Consider the following 21,118-nt stretch of genomic DNA (forward strand, 5'->3'; position numbering starts at 1 on the left):
TACTTGTTCAAGAAATATTTATGATAACCCTATGCATGTAAAGGTGGATGTAACTCTGCATTCAACACTAAAATGTTTTATGCTCTATCTTAACAGAAATCAACTTTCACATGAGTTATGCTAAAAAAAATCAATAATAATTATGTTTTTAAATAACTTAAGTAAACATACTAAAACAATTGAAAGTTTCCCTCTGATCATCGTGATTGGAATCTACCTTTTTTTATGCTACCCATAAACTGCATGAAATCATTAAATTAAGATTTATTCCCAGTTCAGTAATATTTATTGTTACATCACTTTGTTTATAAGTTAATCTGATCTTATGCATAATATTAAAATCAATACTGATAATTCTTCAACTAATGTGATTGAATTATTGACAATAACAACAAAATACTTGACTGTGTTAATGACTTTTCACTCATTTCTTTTGCTGTTATTATTCCTTTCACTGAAAAATCCTTTACAGATATTTATATAGTCTTCAACATTCTTTTTCATTGTTATTTGGATAACACCTTCAAAAAATTATCATTATCTTTTACTTTGAAAAAAAACTGCAAAAATATTTTCAGTCACTATATGTTTAATAACCCAATTTAATTTAGCCATAATATTTATCATGGATCAATAACAATTCAGATGAATTACTCATCTTCTTCTTCTCTCTCTGTCGCTCTTTTTTTTTTTTATGAGTATTTATTGTCACCAAATCTGGATAGTACTGCTTTACTTGTTGTTATACAGACAATCTAATTTCTTTTAATAATCCAGTAAAACTGGAATTTGATAAGACTAACACAACATCAAACTCTTTTTCATTTAATTCAATAAGATATCTCATTTACTTGTAGGAATTTTTAATTAACCACTTATGATAAAACAAAACTTCAAATTCCATGTGCTTGCTTTTACTTCTGTTAAAAGTGTAATCCAACATAACTTGATTATAAGTGTTATTATTTTACAAATGAAAATTTTATGCTAGTCTTTAACAAAGCTGAATGTTAAACCCCAAGTTAAATTCACTGAAAAACTAAAATTTAATGGTTAAAGCTCTCCTACAATAATAAAAACCTATGGATTATATTTAAATAAAAATAACATTTCACTGAATAAGTATGTTTCCAATTCTATTACAAAATATATGATTTTTCACCTACAAAGATTTCTCACTCATGAACTTGCCATCCTTCTGTCATCTTAACTAACAACAGTCAGGTTTGAACATGTTACAAGGTAATTCTGTCTTCCAATCTAGTGTCCATTTTCAGTTTTTATATACTTAAGAAGATGTGATCTTATTTTTTCTTACATTAGTTTGACTTGAGTTACTTATTTTACTTTCTAATGCAAGTAAATCAGGGCAAGAAAGACCAACTTATAGGTGACTCCAGAATACTTGTCTGCCTATATGTGCTAAAGCTTTTCTACAAGTTACAGTATCTTACCTAAATTTTATTACAATATTTAGTTATACAGCTCCATTTTCTTTAATACATTTATTTTAATTTTGTATTCAAGGAAAGAGAGGCTGTAAACATAATTGTAATTGTTCAGTTTATTTATTTTTTTGTACCTTGTATTCTGTTTCTCTGTTATTTGTGTACCAAAATCTTCAGGTATATATGTGGTTTATTTATTCTTTTTTTTCTATTTTATTACTTGAAAAATGCCTTATAGTAATTGAATACAGATTTTTTAGTGTAAGAGTTATTATTTACTTCACTTAGTATTTTAATATTTAATGATTATTTAGTTTTCATATCAATAATTTTAAAGTTAATTACTTTAAAGGCAGTAGTTATAAGAAATTTTGTGATGTAATGGTCATAGGTTGTGTGTGTAGTTTCACTGTTGTAGTATTGTTGATGTCAGCTTTCTCAAAACCTCCAACATTTTCTCTATGTGTGAGTAGGTACATCAGTGTCTCCTCTGTAGAAAGCTCAAGACATCAGGCAATTTATAGAACGGGTGATAAAGTGAGCACAAGTTAAGGAATTTTCAGTCAGAAAAACAAAAGTTACTCAGTGAAAGAATACATGAAGTTATCCAATGTGTTAGTGAGAAGTCTTAATGGGTGATTCATATAGTGTGCTTTGCAGCTGTGTTATAACAACTGAGATAGTAAAAATAATTTGTGTTGAAGGTTTGACTGTATAAAAATAATTTTTGTATATACATCTGACTTGTCTTAAATATATTATTTAAAAACAAGTGTATTGTGTGCTGTCCATTTGTTGTTCAAATTTATTGCCAACAAGTTACAGGCACCTTCTGTAAAAAATACCACCCCACATATAAAACTGATACATAAAGTTAATGTGAAGTTTAGGACATCATGAGTCCTTACACCTTAACCTAGTGCTCCAATAACTTCAGATTTGTTTACCTGTTGTTGAACAGCATATTCTAACCCACGGGCAAATAACTGAAGAGACAGACTGTCTTCAGTTGCTTTTGAATGTTAGTAGACAGTTATACACCACTCAAGGCTTGAAAGGCTTATTTTGTGCACATTTGGATTACATTTCAAGGTACAATATTTTCATTTCATTCTTTTGTGAATGTTTATAACATCTGCTCCTTAACTCATGGTGAACTTAAGTTCTTATCCTGCATGTTTATTATTAATATATACATTTTCCATGTGTTTGTGTATCTATTTAATATTCATAACTTGAATCTTAGCAGTGTAAAATAATACCAAGTTATCTAGTGATGCTTCTCTCTTTCATTGTATCTAATCCCAGCTATTCATCTTCTTACAATTTCCAACCAGCTCATGTTGATTTTGAAGTCAACCTTTTCAACCATTGGAAATGTATTGCTAATTGATACTCACACAGATTTTCCAATTCAGTGCTGTCCTCTATATGTGACCTTTTTGCTTACCACTGGCCTAAAAATTTCCACCTAATCTCACATGTTTCCATGTAAAATTGCTGTGTTGTTGCATGCAAATGAGCATGCAACAGCCCTTTACCAATATGAAAAAATGTTAACCTCCTCTCACATACAGCTAAAATTGCACAATGAGGTGGTGGTGGGACTGGTGCAATATTTTACCTAGATAAATCCCCTTTGGGAAGATTCGCAATCTGGCAAACTAAACAGTTGGCTGCACTCAACCTTCAAAAGGTAGAAAGTGTTCATAAATGTAAAATGAAAAATAAACAGTAACAACAAAGTTCTTGAAGCAATTAATATTGAAGTTCATTCCAATGTACTTAATACATTCTTTGTTCCTACTCCTACCATACACTCATTATTTTTGCAATCTGCCCTTTCTAATACTTGCAGTTTCTTTAGATATATTATCTTACATACTTTTATATTTCATTGGTTTTTTTTACCTAATAAATTTTAATATTTTCATCTTGTTTATTTGCACTATATAAACTAATATTTTGACCTTTTAAAGGTGAGCTATAAACCATATTGTATGTTCATTTTTATTTATTTGAGTTCCTTTCAGCAGTTTTTGATCTTTTACTAATCAGTAAATCATCTATGACTTCTTTCCCTTCAACTGAATCTTCTATTCATAGAACATAATAGTTTTTAAACAAAAAACATAGGTTTTAGTTATCTATTTGTAACCATACATAACTCCCTTTCCTTCTTTACAATATTTATGCTCCCTTAAAAATGTACTACATTTGTTTCGAAATTCCATACCTCAAGTACATATCTTCATATTTTTTTAATATTGAAACCCATTTTCTACAACATCACTTACTTGTTAAAATTGTCACTATCCTTCTGAATTAAAGGTTTTCTTAACAAACAGCTTTTCAAAACATTTAAGTATCACCAGCAAATTTAGGAATATGATAACTGAAGTGAATATTCAAACTGTAGTTACATACTGCAAAAACAACAAAGCCACTGGAACAGAACGATGAGGAAATATTGTCACTATTTTCTCAATCATTATGATTACCTTCTACTTTTTCTTCAAAGGGTATTTTCTATAAAGTTTAACTTATCTATTCAATTAGTCTTAAATCATAGACCTTATCAAAGTCCTTCTGAGAGTTAAAATCTGCTTTCCACTGAAAAACAACATCAGAACTCTCATCAAAACTTAATAAATTGATAAATATAGGAAAAAACGTTTTCCAAATGACTCTGAGTGTTGTTATTTGTAAAAAGGTTCTTCTGCACAACAGATGAGAATTCTTAAAACTTTAAATGTTTGGAAACTTATTATAATCAAATACACATACTAGACTTAACTACTTTATTAGTAATAATATCTACTCATGAATTGGACCTTTATTTATTCAACTAAGACTCATGATATGAGAGAATAGAATTCACAAGGAGTTGGAAGGAGTCCTGAGGGTTTCTCCATTTAATCATTAATATTATAACAATTCATGGGGCAAGATAGCCATAGCTTAGTGATTATGAATGTGTTAAGTTCATCTCACAGATGCTCAACAGAAATGAGATTCAGGGATATGTCTCAAGTCTCCACAATGTTACTTGAACCCCACATGTACAAATTAGGCAAAATGAATAAAACCACTGCCATCTTAGAAGTAGTTCTCCCCATTTCTGAATGTCTTTGTTACAAAGATGTTGACATAAGTTTGTGCATTCATTCTTTCTTTTAGAAACTAAAAATATGTCAAGAAAATATGTTCTTAACAATGACCATCAGAAGCCTTGACAGCTAAAATCATGCAAGGGAAGAGGGTAAATTGTTCTAATTTTCTCAAAATTTTTCTCTAATCTGTGCCAAAGTTAATCTTATCTTACACTGATTATAAAGTTCTGATAGGTATTTGCCACCACTCACCCAAAACCATCTCAATTTTGCTCTGCTCTCCAATTATTACTGAAAAAAAAAAAATTATATCACAAAAATGCTTTAACGTTAATGTTATCCAAAACCTTGAAAAAGTACGTACATAAGTAAATTAACATTTTATATTCTAACCCTAAACAGCCTTTATTTCTCTATAACATGATTTAATTCAGGATTACTGCTAGTTATTTTTTGAAGCAAATGTGAACTGTATAAATGGTTTGTAAAAATGTATCTCAAGACAGTTGGTATGGATATTAAAACTATAAAAGTGGAGAACAATGTTTTGACCTTTGTAGGTCATCTAGAGGCTAACAAAGAGTTTGCAACTATATGAATCATTACAATTATAAAGTACAATGTGTCAGTTGAAAGAGTATATCCTTGCTTTTTTGTTTTCAGTGAAGAAAAGTTTGATCTTTGTTTCAAAAACTTGCAGTTATGACAGTTTGAAGAAATAACGTTTTAAACAGATTTAAGAGTAATACTTTTACTATACTTTGTGATAATGTAACTAGGTTTATGTGTGAAATACAATCAATACAGGTGAGACAAACAAAACATGAAATTTAAAATGTTATTGGATACTAATCAGAAAAATGATTGTTCTTTAGCAGAAAAGAATGATCAGTGTGAAGTGCTGTTAAAATCTGAACATATACCATGCTTATTTTCATGTAAGATTGTTGTTATTATGTAAGGGAAAAACCTGTAAATATATACAAATTAAACATTAATAATTTGTTGCTTTCTGTTTATTTTCTGGGAAAAAAGTATGTGATGCTGGGTGTAACAAATTTTGAATTAATTGTAAATTGTCATATATTTTCTGACACTGGAATATTTATTTTATGTACATGGTAAATTGGTAATTTGTTATCATTACTCTACCATCAGTATGTATTACTCTGAATAATGGACAAAAAAAATATATTTAATCATCTGGTAACTAAACATGAAATATTTATATGAAAAGATATCCAGGACTTTTGGATTCATACTGTCAGGCCATTGGTGGGAAAATTGTAACAAAATATACGTGCTTGCCACATGAACATGGATAAAAATCATGGGTTACTATAATAAAAGTTAATTTCTTTCTTACTTGAAAAAAATTAATCAGAAAGAAAATGAAACAATTGAAAAATGAGTTTTCTCATGACTGTAGAGAAGAGGTTAAGGTTGTTACTTTTTTTTATGACTGTTATGTTATTACCATTTCAATATATTACTGAAAAAATATACATCTTGCTTCTGGATATTTCTTCATTTCAATTGAATTGATCCCATCTTAATAGAGTAAACAGGCTTATCTTTATTTGCCTCTAGAGTTTCTCTTTTTGCAAATTAAATCAAAGAATGGGGACTGCAAGGTAGTGGAAAGTATGAAAAACATCCCCAGAATCCTCTTCAGCTTCTTCCTCAAACTTAAAAGTTTAGAGTTTGACAGGTTGGAAGGAAACCAGCTCTTTCCCCTTTTCCAATAAATGAAGGGGCCTTTGATAAACATGTAGAGCAACTAAATAGAAAATGGATTGGTGGACAATCTAAATCACATGTTATTGAGAGAGTACCACTCTAGAAGAGCACAGTGGCAAACATCACTGAAAGCAGGAAGATTCTCTTGTTTTGATCAAGGAAGTTTTGTAAGGTATTTCAATTAATTAATGGACAGCACAAAAGAAACATCTTGAAAACTAGAATTTCCCAATCAATTCAAGCACTCATAAAATAGACAGTCTATAATACATTAAATAAAAACCCACAATTTGAAGTTGTATGGGATTCTAATAAGTTTCATGAGTAAACAATATTTTGAAATACAGTTCATTTTCTAAAGTATATTTGAAAAAGTGTGAACATTTATCAGCTTAAAAACAATTATATAAGCTTAATGTGAATTTTAACCTGAATTGACTGTATTGTTTCTTGATAGAAAATATTAATTAAGGTACTGTGTAAGTTTTCTGCATGAGAAACAGTCTTGATGAGGCTATAAAAAGAGGTGAATAAAAAACATGAGTGTCTGATGAAAAAGATGAAAAGCATTTGGGTAAAAATTTAAATGTATGTATGTAAAATGTACAATCAATACTTTATTAACTTCAGCAACACAGGTACAACCAATACTTTGTTTACTTGTGCAGAACAGATACAACAGATACTTTGTTTACTTGTCAAACACAGGTACAAAGAAGTCTTTGTTACTTCTACAAAACAGGTACAAATAATTCTTTATTTACTTGTAAAGCACAGGAACAACTAATACTTTGCTTACTTGTGAAACACAGGAACAACCAATGCTTTGTTTACTTACTTGTACAGCACAGGCAAAATGAATACTTTGCTTACTTGTACAACACAGGTACAAATAATTCTTTGTTTACTTGTAAAATACACGTACAAATAATTCTTTGTTTACTTGTACAACACAGGTACAACTTGTACTTTGTTTGCTGGTACAACACAGTCACAAGTAATTATTTGCTACTTGTACAACACAGGAACAAATAATTATTTCTGTATTTGTACAAAACACGTACAACTGATACTTTGTTTTCTAGTAAAGCACAGGTACAAAGAAGTATTTGTTTACTTGTATAAAACAGGTACAAATAATTCTTTGTTCACTTGTACAAAACAGATACAAATAATTCTTTGTTCACTTGTACAACATAGGCACAAAGAATTCTTTGTTTACTTGTAAAACACAGGTACAACCAATGCTTTGTTTACTTACTTGTACAACAGAGGCACAACTAACACATTTTTTACTTGTACAACACAGGTACAACTGACACTTTGTTTACTTGTAAAACACAGGTGCAAGGAAGTCTTTGTTTACTTGTACAAACCAGGCACAAATAATTCTTTGTTTACTTGTACAATACAGGTACAACTGATACTTTGTTTACTTGTACAACACAGGTACAATGAATACTTTATTTACCTGTAAAACACAGGTACAATGAATACTTTATTTACTTGTAAAACACAGGTACCAAGAAGTCTTTGTTTACTTGTACAACACAGATACAACTGACACTTTATTTACTTGTAAAGCACAGGAACAACCAATGCTTTGTTTACTTGTACTACACAGGAAAAATTAATACTTTGTTCACTTGTATAACACAGGTACAAATAAATCTTTATTTACTTGTACAATACACGTACAAATAATTCTTTACTTGTACAACACAGGTTCAACTGACACTTTATTTAGTTGTAAAACACAGGTACAATTCTTCATTTACTTGTACAAAACAGGTACAAATAAATCTTTGTTTACTTGTACAACAGAGGAACAACCTATACTTTGTTTACTTGTACAACACAGGTACTACTGATACATTGTTTACTTGTAAAACACAGGTACAACCAATGCTTTGTTTGCTTACTTCTACAACACAGATACAAATAATTCTTTGTTTACTTGTACAATACAGGTACAACTGACACTTTGTTTACTTGTAAAGCACAGATACAACTGATACTTTGCTTACTTGTGAAACACAGGAACAACCAATGCTTTGTTTACTTACTTGTACAATACAGGTACAACTGACACTTTGTTTACTTGTAAAGCACAGATACAACTGATACTTTGCTTACTTGTGAAACACAGGAACAACCAATGCTTTGTTTACTTACTTGTACAACGCAGGTAAAATGAATACATTCTTTACTTGTTTTACTCAGATGCAACTGATACTTTGTTTACTTGTACATCACGTACGACCGATAGGTTGCTTACTTGTACAACACAGGTACAACTGACACTTTATTTAGTTGTAAAACACAGGTACAAATAATTCTTCATTTACTTATACTATAATAGGTACAAATAATTCTTTGTTTACTTGTACAACACAGGTACAACTTATACTTTAATAAATGAATTCTAGGAACAGAGTTTGATGCAGCTCTTATTCTACTCACACACATACTTCAAAGAATTCACCTTTTCGACATTCTGATAATCCAAATATTCAACATCATATAATTTAATTAACATACTGGCTTTTGCTGTGTTCATGAAAACCAAGAAAAAAATTTCTGTTACTAATGTTACACTACTAAATGAATAAAACAAAAGGCGTCACAAACTTATATGATCGCTATTCCGTCATTTGACCTTCTCATAAAAAATAAACAGAATGTTTTCATATCTGTGTCAGTAAATGATATTTAATGAAAATAAGTTTATGATTTTTATACATGTTTGCATTTCATAACCTGTTGAAAAGTTAAGTTTCTAGATTTTTACACAAGTTTGCGTTCAGTACAATGAACCTAAATATCTAAAATAAATATTTGACAACGAGAAACGTTATTCAATATCTAACGTATTGCATGTGAAAAAATTTTTTCCAGGTTTTATTCTTTAATTGGCAACATTAAATGAGCAGAAACCAATTTTGAACAAACTTTCAGATTGCAAGATCTGATAACTAATTCCACGTTATTTTGTTACCATGGTTAATTTCTATGACTACTTAATAATCCTAAGCACTAATAATACCATACGCTTTGGTTCCTGATTAACTAATGTCTAGTGGATTGTTTGTTTTTGAATTGCACGCAAAGCTACAGACTATTTGTACCAGCTAACTCTAATTTAGTAGTGTCAGAGTAAAGGTAGCTAATCATTACCACCTACCTCCAAGCCGTGCAGGGCCACCTGGAGATGAATCCTAAAATGTGGTAGCAGGAGTGATTCAATTTTTTTATTTTTTTTTTTTGTTGTTGTTTTGTTAGATCCAGATGTGCCACCCATTTGTCCAAACTCTCACTAGTTTGGAACACAAATGTCGTTTGTGTTTAAGCACAAAGCTACACAATGAGCTGTCTGTATCTGCCCATCAGGAGTATCAAAACTCTGTTTCTAAAGTTGGAATTCCACAATGCTACTGGAGGGCTGAACACAATTTACCTTACAGGTTATATGGACGTTTTCAAGAAATATGCCTAGGTTTTGCCGAACTATCTGCCAGACTGGCTAAGTGTATGATGTAGAAGGCTTTTTTACCTTCTTTTTCTCTCTTGTTGTTCATATCCCATAACTTCAGAGTTATTCCATTTTATGTTATATTTTGTTGACATGACAATATTTTGGTTTTACATTCTCAAATTATTTGTTTCTCCAATAACTTGGTGTCTAAATTCACATAAAAAATGTGGTTTTATTGCATCCATTGAGGATTTATTTGATTTGGTGAATATTAACTATTATTATATTGAGTTGTGGTATCTGACTTTATCTTATTTACATATCTTTTGAATATTTTCACTACGCAAGAAACCTTTCATGTAAAAGAATATGGTTATGCATATGTCATTTTCACCTGATCACATTTAGTGCTTATATTATTTATCAGCTGTTTTGGATATCTATTGTCAAGGAGTGTGATTGTGGTATTTTTCTTCATTCCATTTAGCATCTTTTTTATTACAAATTTTGTTAGTTTTGGAAATTAAACAGTTTATTTTATAATGTTGGGGTAGTTTTATCTATGTAAATAATCTTTTAACAGACTTTCCAAAAACTGATGAACGACTAATGGGTCTATAACTAATAGGACAATTTTACTCTCCTTTGAAAAGAGACATCACAATAGCTAACTTCCAATCCTCTGGTATCTATCCACTATTCAACGACTGATAAAAAAATACTAGTAAGTGACTCACATATCCAATATTTGGTCTCCTTCAAAACCCATGGGAAAATACTGTCTAGTTCAGAAGATTTATCGTTTTTTTAAACTTTCCTTTTTTTTTTTGCCAGATCCAAATTATTGCACTCATCTTGTTTGATCTCATTTAAATTTACCACCTGTTCAAGATCTGTAATACTGCTTAAATCTTCATTGTTAAAAACCAAAAAAAAACAAAATTTAATAGTCCAGCCACCTCATAATCATCAGATACTAGCCTTCCTGCTCTTATGTTAATTATGCTCTTCTATAATTTTATTTCTTGAATTCATTGTGAATCAGCCAGTTTTTTATTTGCAGATACCCTTTTTTTCTTATAAGAAATACGTTTACTTTGAATACTTAAAACTTTCTCTTTAAAAATCTTCCATATCTGGTCAGTGTCTCCAAATAACTCATCTGCCCAATTCACAAGAGATAATTCTTACTCCATCCCTTAATAAATTATTTTAAAATTTGTATCCAAAAATCATTATTCCTCTTCCCCATATGCAGTAAAACTTCGAACCTAATAGAACAATGATCACTTGCACCCAGATGTTTTCCAATTCCTACCCTTTCAATCATTTCTATATTTGAAGGTAACAATAAATCTAAAATAGCATTGTTTCTAGTATGTTTTTTGACTAACTGATGAGAAATGCCAACTTGAACACTTTTCAAAGACCTTTCTCTCTCATGGTTTTATTAGAATATTTCACAATCTATATCCCTGAAATCAAAATCTCCCATAATTATGACTTCAGTCACAGCTAAAATTGTAATTTTACTATAAAGTTTCTAATCACGTCAGTTTCATTTGATGGTTTGTATCAAATTCCCACAGAGCCTTCTCCCTTTATATCCATTAAAAAAAATAAACACAAAAACGAAATGGTTTTAGTCTTCCAGCTATTACCTTTGATATCCTCAATTGAAACAGGACGTAACTCTATTTTACATATAAAGCCAACTCCATCAAGTTAATACTCTATCTCCATTAAATAACCTACAACAGTGTATTTCAAAGAAACTTCTGTCATCAAAACCATCTACATTTAACCATGTTTCAATTATTTCCATTGTATCAAAATTCTCCATTCCTATCAGTGCTATGAACTCATCTATTTTATTTCTTATGCTACTAACATTACAATAATAACAATTAAGCTTATCATAATAACAACTTCTATACTCATTTCCAATGTTAATCATTTCTGCCTCTTATTATTTTTGCATTTAGTTTTCCTGGCCTTCACTACTGTGTGTGTGCGTTTTCTTATTACAAAGCCACATCGGGCTATCTTCTGAGTCCCCTCACTATTGCCTAATCCAAGTGGAATCCTTAAAACCTTATTTAAAGTTCCACTAATTTAAAAATACACACTAAATATTATATACTTTTTCTTACGATATGTTAATTTTTTCTATACTAAATTCCCATTTTGAGGTTAAAAGCCACACTCAACCTTTCAAACGTATTTTCATTTTGTAATAGATGGCTGTCTTACCACGATCCTGTTTATGACACGGGACTTCTCCACAACTTGTATACGCAGTCATAAAGTTCTGTGGTTTCCATCCGCATTTTTCACTGACATCTCAGATGGAGATATGTTTATGTATGTGTGTATATGTCCGTTTATACATGATAGTAACAAACATACAAAATAAAAACACAACATCATTGTCACATGTGAGAGAGCGAGTGTTGTCAGCAACCACAAAACAACGAAGTAAAAATATCATCCACACACAAGCAAAGACTAAACACATAGAAATAAAAAAAATCAACGAAAAACATCCAGGGTTAGAACCTGTTGTACAACAACAGATCAACAATCCTGAAATTACTGGAGGGCTACTACGTTCAGATTCTTTAGCCCATAATGTCTTGGACCAAACTAGATATTCAATTAAAGGAAAGTAATTGCCCAGTATTAAAGTCAACGATAGATAAAGAACCCAATAACGTGTAAGTCTAAGAGCTTCAAAATCCAAAAAACCAAAGAAATGAGTTATACAAAAATAAAGTAAAAGATAAATAAGCATTTGTTGCAGGTTATCGCTCCATAAAACAGTAAAATAAATAAATAAAACAAATACAAGAAACATTTAAAATTATTTCGCGAATGCGATTATTAATCTAATTATAAACAATAAATCTTTGTTTGAGATTAAAAACAACAAAAAGTAACTTATTACACCAAAGAAATATTACTTTCTTTCTCTGAGAAAAATATTTCTAATACCCTTTTAAGTCCGACTAGTAGTCTTAATTATGCAATTTGGTATCATTTCAAAACATAAAAAGTAGTACAGCTGTGTGTTCACTGATAAGATGTTATTTTAAAAAATTAACTATTATCAATTTTATGTATATCATTTAAAATCAGAATTACTGGTATGATTAATAACACGGCAATATTTTCTAGTGCTAATTATTTTAAACACCAATTATTTATTCACTACATTGTAATTTTAACCTAAAATTATCTTCTATTATCACTATGATGAACCAGCTGCGACATAGCACCCACAGCAACAATGTAAACAAACTGTATTACTATTAATAATTCTAAGAACTTACGAGTAAAAAGGAAGGAAGAACTTGTAAATTATTTTTGTAAATTTGAAACTTATAATTCTTTTTTTTTCTTTTCATTCAAAAGTAAGGTATTATTTGTAATGTATATCTTCAGTGAAAATGGTTAATAAACATTTTACATTACACCGAAAAAAAATTTACTAAAACAAATACAAAACGTTTTTCTTAAATTGTGCGAGATGTCATGGGTTCGAATCTCTGTCGCACCAAACATGCTTGCCCTTTCAGCCGTGTGGGCGTAATGTGATGGTCAATCCCACTATTCGTTGGTAAAGGAGTAGTCCAAGAGTTGGCGATGGGTGGTGATAACTAGCTGCCTTCCCTCTCGTCTTATACCGCTAAATTAGAAACGGCTAGCGCAGATTGCCATCGTGTAGCTTTGCGCAAAATTCAAAAACAAACAAACAAACTTCTTAAATTGTATTGTCAACCATTTTATTTCCAAATTGAAGCTTTTAAAATAAAGAAACTTGTACCGAGATTGAGGCATTACAATAAGAAAAATAATTTTATATTTTGAAGAAATGACTGCAAATAAAAAGGAAAGAGTAAATTTAAATAAAAATAAATTATTTGGCTTGTTCAATAGAAGACTATGATACAACATAAATTAATATTTTGTACAGAGATTTAAAGAATACTAATAACAAAAATTACCTTCAAATTTCAGGCTGTAAGTTATTTAATAGTGAAGGACTTTTCTAAAGAGGGCTGTGAGCAGCTAATTATGAGGGATAAGCTATAACTTGTTACGATTTAAGAAAAGAAACAAATTGTAGTCAAGAGGTTGAATACTAGTTAATATCAGAGGTTTCAAAAGTAAAGATGTTTTATAATTGGCAATTGTGGCAGTTCACCTGAGAAATAAAGAAAATGGAAATGAGATTATTATTATTACAAAGAAGAAGAAAATTGATGTAATAATGATGAGAGATTATTTTTAAACACTTTGACTGGAATTGTGTGGATAGTTATCTCCAGAAGTTATTCTAGAGAGGAGCAAGTTAAGTTTTCTGAGGAACATGTTCCCCCTCTTGCTCACCCTGTCAAGTAATGACACTCTATCAGTGTGAGCAAGTACAAACAAAATGTTTTCGTCTTAAGTATTAGTAAAGTTCATTTTTATTTCATTTTACACTTCTCTACAGTATGTTCATCATGTAGCTTAAACCTACCTAATAAAAGTTTATCACTATACTTTAACACCACATCTTAATAAAATCTCTTGTTTGATAGACTTATCTGATATTGCTCTTTGCTGATGCAATGCATCTGAATTTACCATAGTGTTAAGTATAAAGATTGTAAGATTAATAGGAAAAAAGTATCCAAAGCAAAAACAAGGTTTTCTCAAAAGAATGTCTAAAAACACGCATGTGAAACTCTTTCTTTCATTTTTAATATGGCCAGAGAGTAAGCCAGTATCAGAGGTTGAAAATGAATTTCTCATAGGTGCTTACATCTTCTCATCCAAAAACAATCCTGATCTTAATTTGCCCTCTAAGCATTGCTAATATTTTTTCATTAATAATGCTCCAGTTTATTACACTCCTTTATTTTTGCAGAATGTGCATATGATGTGACTACCCTCTACCAATCAAACTGAACCACCTATATAAGCATAGGTAGCTCCCTCTACTATTCTAGCACAGTCCTCACTTTTAAGAATTGGCAGTTACAAACTAAAACACTGGCACATCAGTGGGAAGGAAGGATGGGAAATTGGTGAGAAAGAAAAGTATCTATTGGAAATACATTTTCAGTGCAGGTAAATGTAAACTTCTGAAATGGTACTACCTCTTCTCACCCAGTGTTAGAATCCCACAATGAAAAGGTGAAGGCACAAGAGTATTCAAACGAGTTGATAACAACCACCTGAAAAGAACAAATGTGCCAGAAGAAAGTAAGAAACACTTGCAGGGTATTGCACAACTTCTGGAACAGGTATGCTCATTGACCAGTAACAAAACAATAATATAATGCAGGCACCATAAGCTCAAAAAAAGATGAAAATCACTTTGATTTAGAACAGTGAAATATAAATAAGACATGAACCAGCATGCAGTGGACATCTGAAATGTGTAGCATGTAACTGACAATGGGCCTAAAGAATTACAAGCCAAGGGAAGAGTTTTGGGGCATACTGGAACAAATCCATTCATGTTTTTTCGAGATATGAGTAGCAACAAAAACAATCTTCCTTTTCAGAGAAAAAAGAAGGGGGGAAAGCATCATAAATAAGTAGTGAGGTGAAATATTTTCTGATAATTTTGATGGGTGGGTGGGTTTCACATTTTATGGCACAAAACAGCTAAGTTACAGTCATGTGAAAAAGTTAAGACACCCTATGAAAGCCTGTGTATTTTTGTAACATTTTTGGATATATATATATATTTAATCACAATTTTAACAATACTTAGATATTATAGGAATATAAACAAACAATTAAAACTGAAAAAAAAGACCTTTCAAGATCTTCTGTAAACGTCATGTTACAAAAATGCATATTCCAACTGAGGAAAAAGTTAGGACATCCTACCCCCTAATAGCTAGTGTTACCCCCTTTGGCTGAAATAACTGCAGTGAGACGTTTCTTGTAGCCACCTACCAGTCTCTGACATCAGTCTGAAAAAAGTTTGCCCCACTCCTCAATGCAGAATTCTGTCAGCTGTGAGATGTTTGAGGGGTTTCTTGCATGTACAGCCCATTTCAAATCACCCCACAGCATCTCAGTGGGATTAAGATCTGGGCTTTGACTGGACCATTCCAGGACTCTCCATTTATTAGTTTTCAGCCAGTCCTTGGTGGATTTACTGGTATGTTTTGGGTCTTTGTCGTGTTGCAGGGTCCAGTTCTGCTTCAGCTTTAATTTTCTTACAGATGGTCTCACATGATCCTCAAGCACCCTCTGATACGCAGTAGAATTCATGGTGGATTCTATGATTGTGAGCTGTCCAGGTCCTGCTGCAGCAAAGCAGCCCCAAACCATGACACTTCCACCTCCATGCTTCACAGTTGGTATGAGGTTCTTTTCCTGGAATGCTGTATTTGGTTTACGCCAAACATGTCCTCTGTTCTGGTGTCCAAATAATTCAATTTTGCACTCATCTGTCCAAAGAACATTATTCCAGAAGTCCTGGTCTTTGTCTACATTCTCTCTGGCAAACTTCAGTCTGGCCTTGATGTTTCTTTTAGAGAGCAAAGGTTTCCTCCTTGCACACCTCCCATGCAAGTTACACTTGTGCAGTCTCTTTCTGATTGAGAGGCATGCACTTTCCCGTCAACAGTAGCCAGAGCCTGCTGTAGGTCCTGTGATGACATTTTAGGGTTTTTGGAGACCTCTTTTAGCATCTTGCGGTTTGCTCTCGGGGTGAACTTGCTTGGACGACCAGACCTGGGCATGTTGGCAGTTGTTTTGAAAGCTCTCCACTTGTTGACTATTTTCTGAACAGTGGAATGGCTGATTTCAAACTCTTTTGAGATCTTTTTAAATCCATTTCCAGACTCATAAGCTGCACCAATTTTCTTTCTGAAGGCCTCAGACAGCTCTTTTGCTCTCACCATGGTGTTCACTCTCACTTCAACAGTCAGGATCACACCAAACTAAATGTCTGAGGTATAAATAGGGCAAGCCTCATTCACAATGCTGAGTAACGATCTTCTAATCACGTGCACCTGGTGTGTTACACCTGTGTGTGAGTTGAGCCATTTTATGTGGGTATAAATGAGGGAGTGTCCTAATTTTTCCTCAGTTCAAATATGCATTTTTGTAGCATGACATTTACAGAAGATCTTGAAAAGTATTTTCATCAGGTTTAATTGTTTAGTTATACTCCTATAATCTCTCAGTATTATTAAAATTGATATTAAATATCTATATATCCAAAAATGTTACCAATATACACAGGCTTCCATAGGGTGTCCTAACTTTTTTACATGACTGTATCTGCACCCTGGTAATTTGGAATCAGCCCATTGTTAGCAGATACTACAGTAATTCATCCATATATGTAGTGAGACATAGCATGTGATACAGGAATAATTAGTTATAGTCAGGAACCAGATAATGTAATATAACAATAAGTGGCTAGAGCTAAAGGACTGTAAATTGTATATGAATAAGCCAATTGCAGTCCATCCAGGGTCTATCTGGGCAGAAAACAACCAGTGGAAGTGCCTTAGGTAAGGTACAGAGATCGACATGCAATGTTTCTCCAGGCAAAACCCAGGGGAAAGTGTCTAAGATATATAGGATTAGTCCACGCATTGTCCACTTGGACAAAAACATGCAGGGGAAGCACTTTGGTATTCCATTGAGTAAGTCAAATACAGTCCAACTAGGCAGAAACATCTAGTGGAAGCTGTTTGGATATATATATTATTATGGCTAAGAATTAAAGAACAAGTTATTCTCTTGTAAACATTCTCATTTTGTTTTTTCTTTAATTAATATTTTTTACCTAGTGTTTTCCTTACATCAGTATAATATGTACCTGATTTGCATGTTTGTTTGTTTTTTATCTTTATCATTTAATACTGAAACTTATGCTAGTGAATTTTCTATTTGTCTTTCATACAAGAAAACATTTCTTAAACAGCAACTTCTATAACGTCTTAAGAAATAAAAATAAAATATCTATTATTTTACCTTTATCAAAGGTAATAAACACATTGTTTTTTTGAAAATTTACAAAAGGGTAAAAATTGTAGATAATGGAAAAATAATTGAAAGTTTTAATGGCATTACAAAATCTAAAAAAATGATCAAATGTTTATATCCTAGTATTTTAGTAGGATTAAAAAGTATAAACAAGTTCTTGCTTTTATGACCCTGATGCTATGCACAAAAACATTTCTACAGGGGCATAAAAACTGTTATTGCTGAGTTCCTTTAGATTTTTTCATGAGTAAAAATCTCTGAAAACAGTGATTGTATAGACTTATGAAAAGTTAACAAATGTTTGGAAATATCTAGATATTACTATTTTTGACTAGAATTTTCATGATAGAAAAACACTGCATTTACATCTCAAAAGGTCAAAAGTCAAATTCTATGACTACATAATGCACTAAACTCATACCTCACTAAATAACAAAATATACAACACGATCACTCCAGTTATGTTTTAACAGATAAGGAAGATCATCAACACCTAAAGGCTATAATTACCTTTCTTCAGGAAATAAAATTCACAATATAATCACCAAAGCAATGTAGTTAAACCCCACTATGTAATAAGGCATGTATCACAACTACTCAAAAAACATAGCTGATTATAACCAGAAAAGAAAATACACACCAGCACTGTTTGTACACTAAGTCCTGTCTAATCAGAAAAAAAAAACAGTGTACTGTGGCCAGCTGTGTTTTTATGTAGAGAAAACCCATACAATGGCTCTCTACGGAGAGCATATGTCATCTTCCACTTCATAAATCCACTACCACTGCTACATAGCCCATGAACACACTGCTAAATTTTTATATGTATGGAATTTTTCCATTGTCCTGTGACTCCTAAAATTAACCCTCAAAGTTGATAATGAAAACATAAGGATATGAGCTGTTTTAGATATAATTGTGTTTCAGCTTTAAGAGATTGTAGATTGACCAAATGTTTTTATTGAACATGAATAATAAATATAAAAAGGTTCAGTCATAAAAATGACATGTTCTGATAAAATATAATAACTTTTAAATAGTTGTGTAAAACAAAATAGAGAAAAATTGCAAATAAACTTTAAGAATGTAATGTAACAAGCTAGAAACATAAAATCCCTCTGAATGTATTAATTAATATAAAAACTACATGTACTTTGGACTTCAAAGGTTTATTACATGCATTAATGATCTAATGATTTCATTCATAAATAATTTCAATCAGACAATATGGTGAGTGGATGGTGGATAATATTCAATACATATTAGACAGAATGTGTTTGTTTTGTTATAGCAAAGCAACAACGGGCTATCTGCTGTGTCCACCTGATTTTAGCATTGTAAATCCATAGACTTACATCTGTCCTACTAGGGGACAGACAATGAGCACTGGTATAACAGCTGTTATGGAGTGAATGCCTTTTCTAAGTTAGCATTCACAAACTTCATACGATAAAAACTGTTGTTCTAACACACTACTTACACCAATAGTATTCCAACCACTACTGCAGTTCTTGTATGCCAGCTGGACTTATAAGCTGTTAAATGCAATGGTAGCCCACGTCAAGATCTAAAATCAAGGTTAAAATAGCCTTCTTATTTTCAAATTATAAATTTCTCTAAAAAAAAAATCCTAATTCTTTTAGCTTGTTTCACCACAAATACATTAGACTACTGAAGGTTTTTCAATGTGTATAAATAATCATACTTAAATAATTTTAAACCTTTGCACCACCATTATTTTCCAGTGGGATTCCAAACATATTTATATGTGGCGTCTTTGTTGTTAACATGTGCAATAATTTTATCAAGATACAAATAATAGTTGATACTATGGAATAAGAATCAGAATCTCATTTGATTAAGTAAGTGGTTCAAAAGTTGCATGAAGTTCAAAGTTAGAAAATTGAAAACAGATGTTTAATTTCAAAGAGAATAGCTGATATTTACCTGTAAGACAGGAGTATTTTGCAGTAAAAACAATATTTTATGGTTAAGAAGGCTTCAATGCATACAGAGATACATTAACAAATCCACTATCATGTCATATTATTTACAGTAGGCGGCCCGACATAGCCAGGTAGGTTAAGGCATGCGACTTGTAATCTGTGGGTCGCGGAAGAGCAGCGACTTAACACCACCTATCGCCAACCCTAGGTTAGTCTTTTACCAAACATGCTTGACTTTTCAACTGTGGTGGCGTTATAATGTGACGGTCTATCCGCCTATACGTTGATAAAATAGTAGCCTAAGAGTTGCCGGTGTGTGGTAATGACTAGCTGCCTTTCTTTCTAGTCTTACACTGTTAAATTAGGAACAGCTAGCGCAGGTAGCTATCGAGTAGCTTTGCACGAAATTTAAAAAACAAAACAACAATTTACAGTAGGAAAATAATTAAATGTTTTAAAAAATTACCTTTTAAAATTATGCAAGAGTGCCCACGTTATCTTATATTATTATAAATTACTCAAATTATAAAAATATTATGCTAAAATATTTTAAACATTGTTTTATAAACTGCTATAGTTTATGACTGTATGTGCATACATATATATGACCCGACATGGCCAAGCGTGTTAAGGGGTTCTACTCGTAATCCGAGGGTCGCGGGTTCGAATCCCAGTCACACCAAACATGGTCACATTTTCAGTCGTGAGGGTGTTATAATGTAACTGTGAATCCCACTGTTCATTGGTAAAAGAGTAGCCCAAGAATTGGCTGTGGGTGGTGATGGCTAATTGCCTTCTCTGTATTCTTACCCTGTTAAATTAGGGACGGCTAGCGCAGATAGCCCTCGAGTAGCTTTACGCGAAATTCAAAACAAACAAATATATACATATATAAAGTATATTCAGTACGTATGCATTTTTATCAAATTAACACTGAAATGGTGAAAATGTTTTTATTAAATTTCTATAAAATATGCAAATATTTGAGATTTAAGTAATAACATGTTATTGTGAAAATTATATGTATTTTATCTAAAAAAGCCACAAGCATGAGCAAAATAAATAACTGAACAATTTAAGAAATGTTTTCATCTTCATTAATATCACACCCTTTGGCTTCCAATTAATGGCCAGTGATCCCAAAATAATGTATGTGTGCGTGTGTGCGTGCGTGCGTGTGAAATTGAATGCTTCAAATGAATATCCTTAATGAGTTGTGTTATATGCCATAACAGCAGTTTCTTTGGTACTACATTATCAATCAAAGACAATAGCTTTAAGATTTAATATTTTTTACTTAATCTGCTAAATGTATTATTTCTATTGTTTTTACTCTTAACGTTACGTTTGAGGACTTAATTGACACCTAATGATATACAATTTAGA

At 31.5% G+C, this 21,118-nt stretch overlaps 1 protein-coding gene across 1 annotated transcript in view; it reads right to left on the bottom strand.

Annotated features, from left to right (window-relative positions):
• The window catches only part of LOC143255421 (uncharacterized), a 37,526-nt gene extending 16,891 nt beyond the window's left edge, over positions 1-20,635 (bottom strand). Inside the window, exons 1-2 of the transcript XR_013030637.1 lie at positions 19,734-20,635; positions 19,267-19,353 (exon numbers count right to left, since the gene is read on the bottom strand). The gene's annotated coding sequence lies outside the window, so the exon portion shown is untranslated. The remainder of the gene's footprint in view (positions 1-19,266; positions 19,354-19,733) is intronic.
• Between the last annotated feature and the right edge of the window lie 483 nt (positions 20,636-21,118).

The sequence above is a fragment of the Tachypleus tridentatus genome, chromosome 7 (genome assembly GCF_004210375.1).
Source record: "Tachypleus tridentatus isolate NWPU-2018 chromosome 7, ASM421037v1, whole genome shotgun sequence".
NCBI classification, from domain to species: domain Eukaryota; kingdom Metazoa; phylum Arthropoda; class Merostomata; order Xiphosura; family Limulidae; genus Tachypleus; species Tachypleus tridentatus.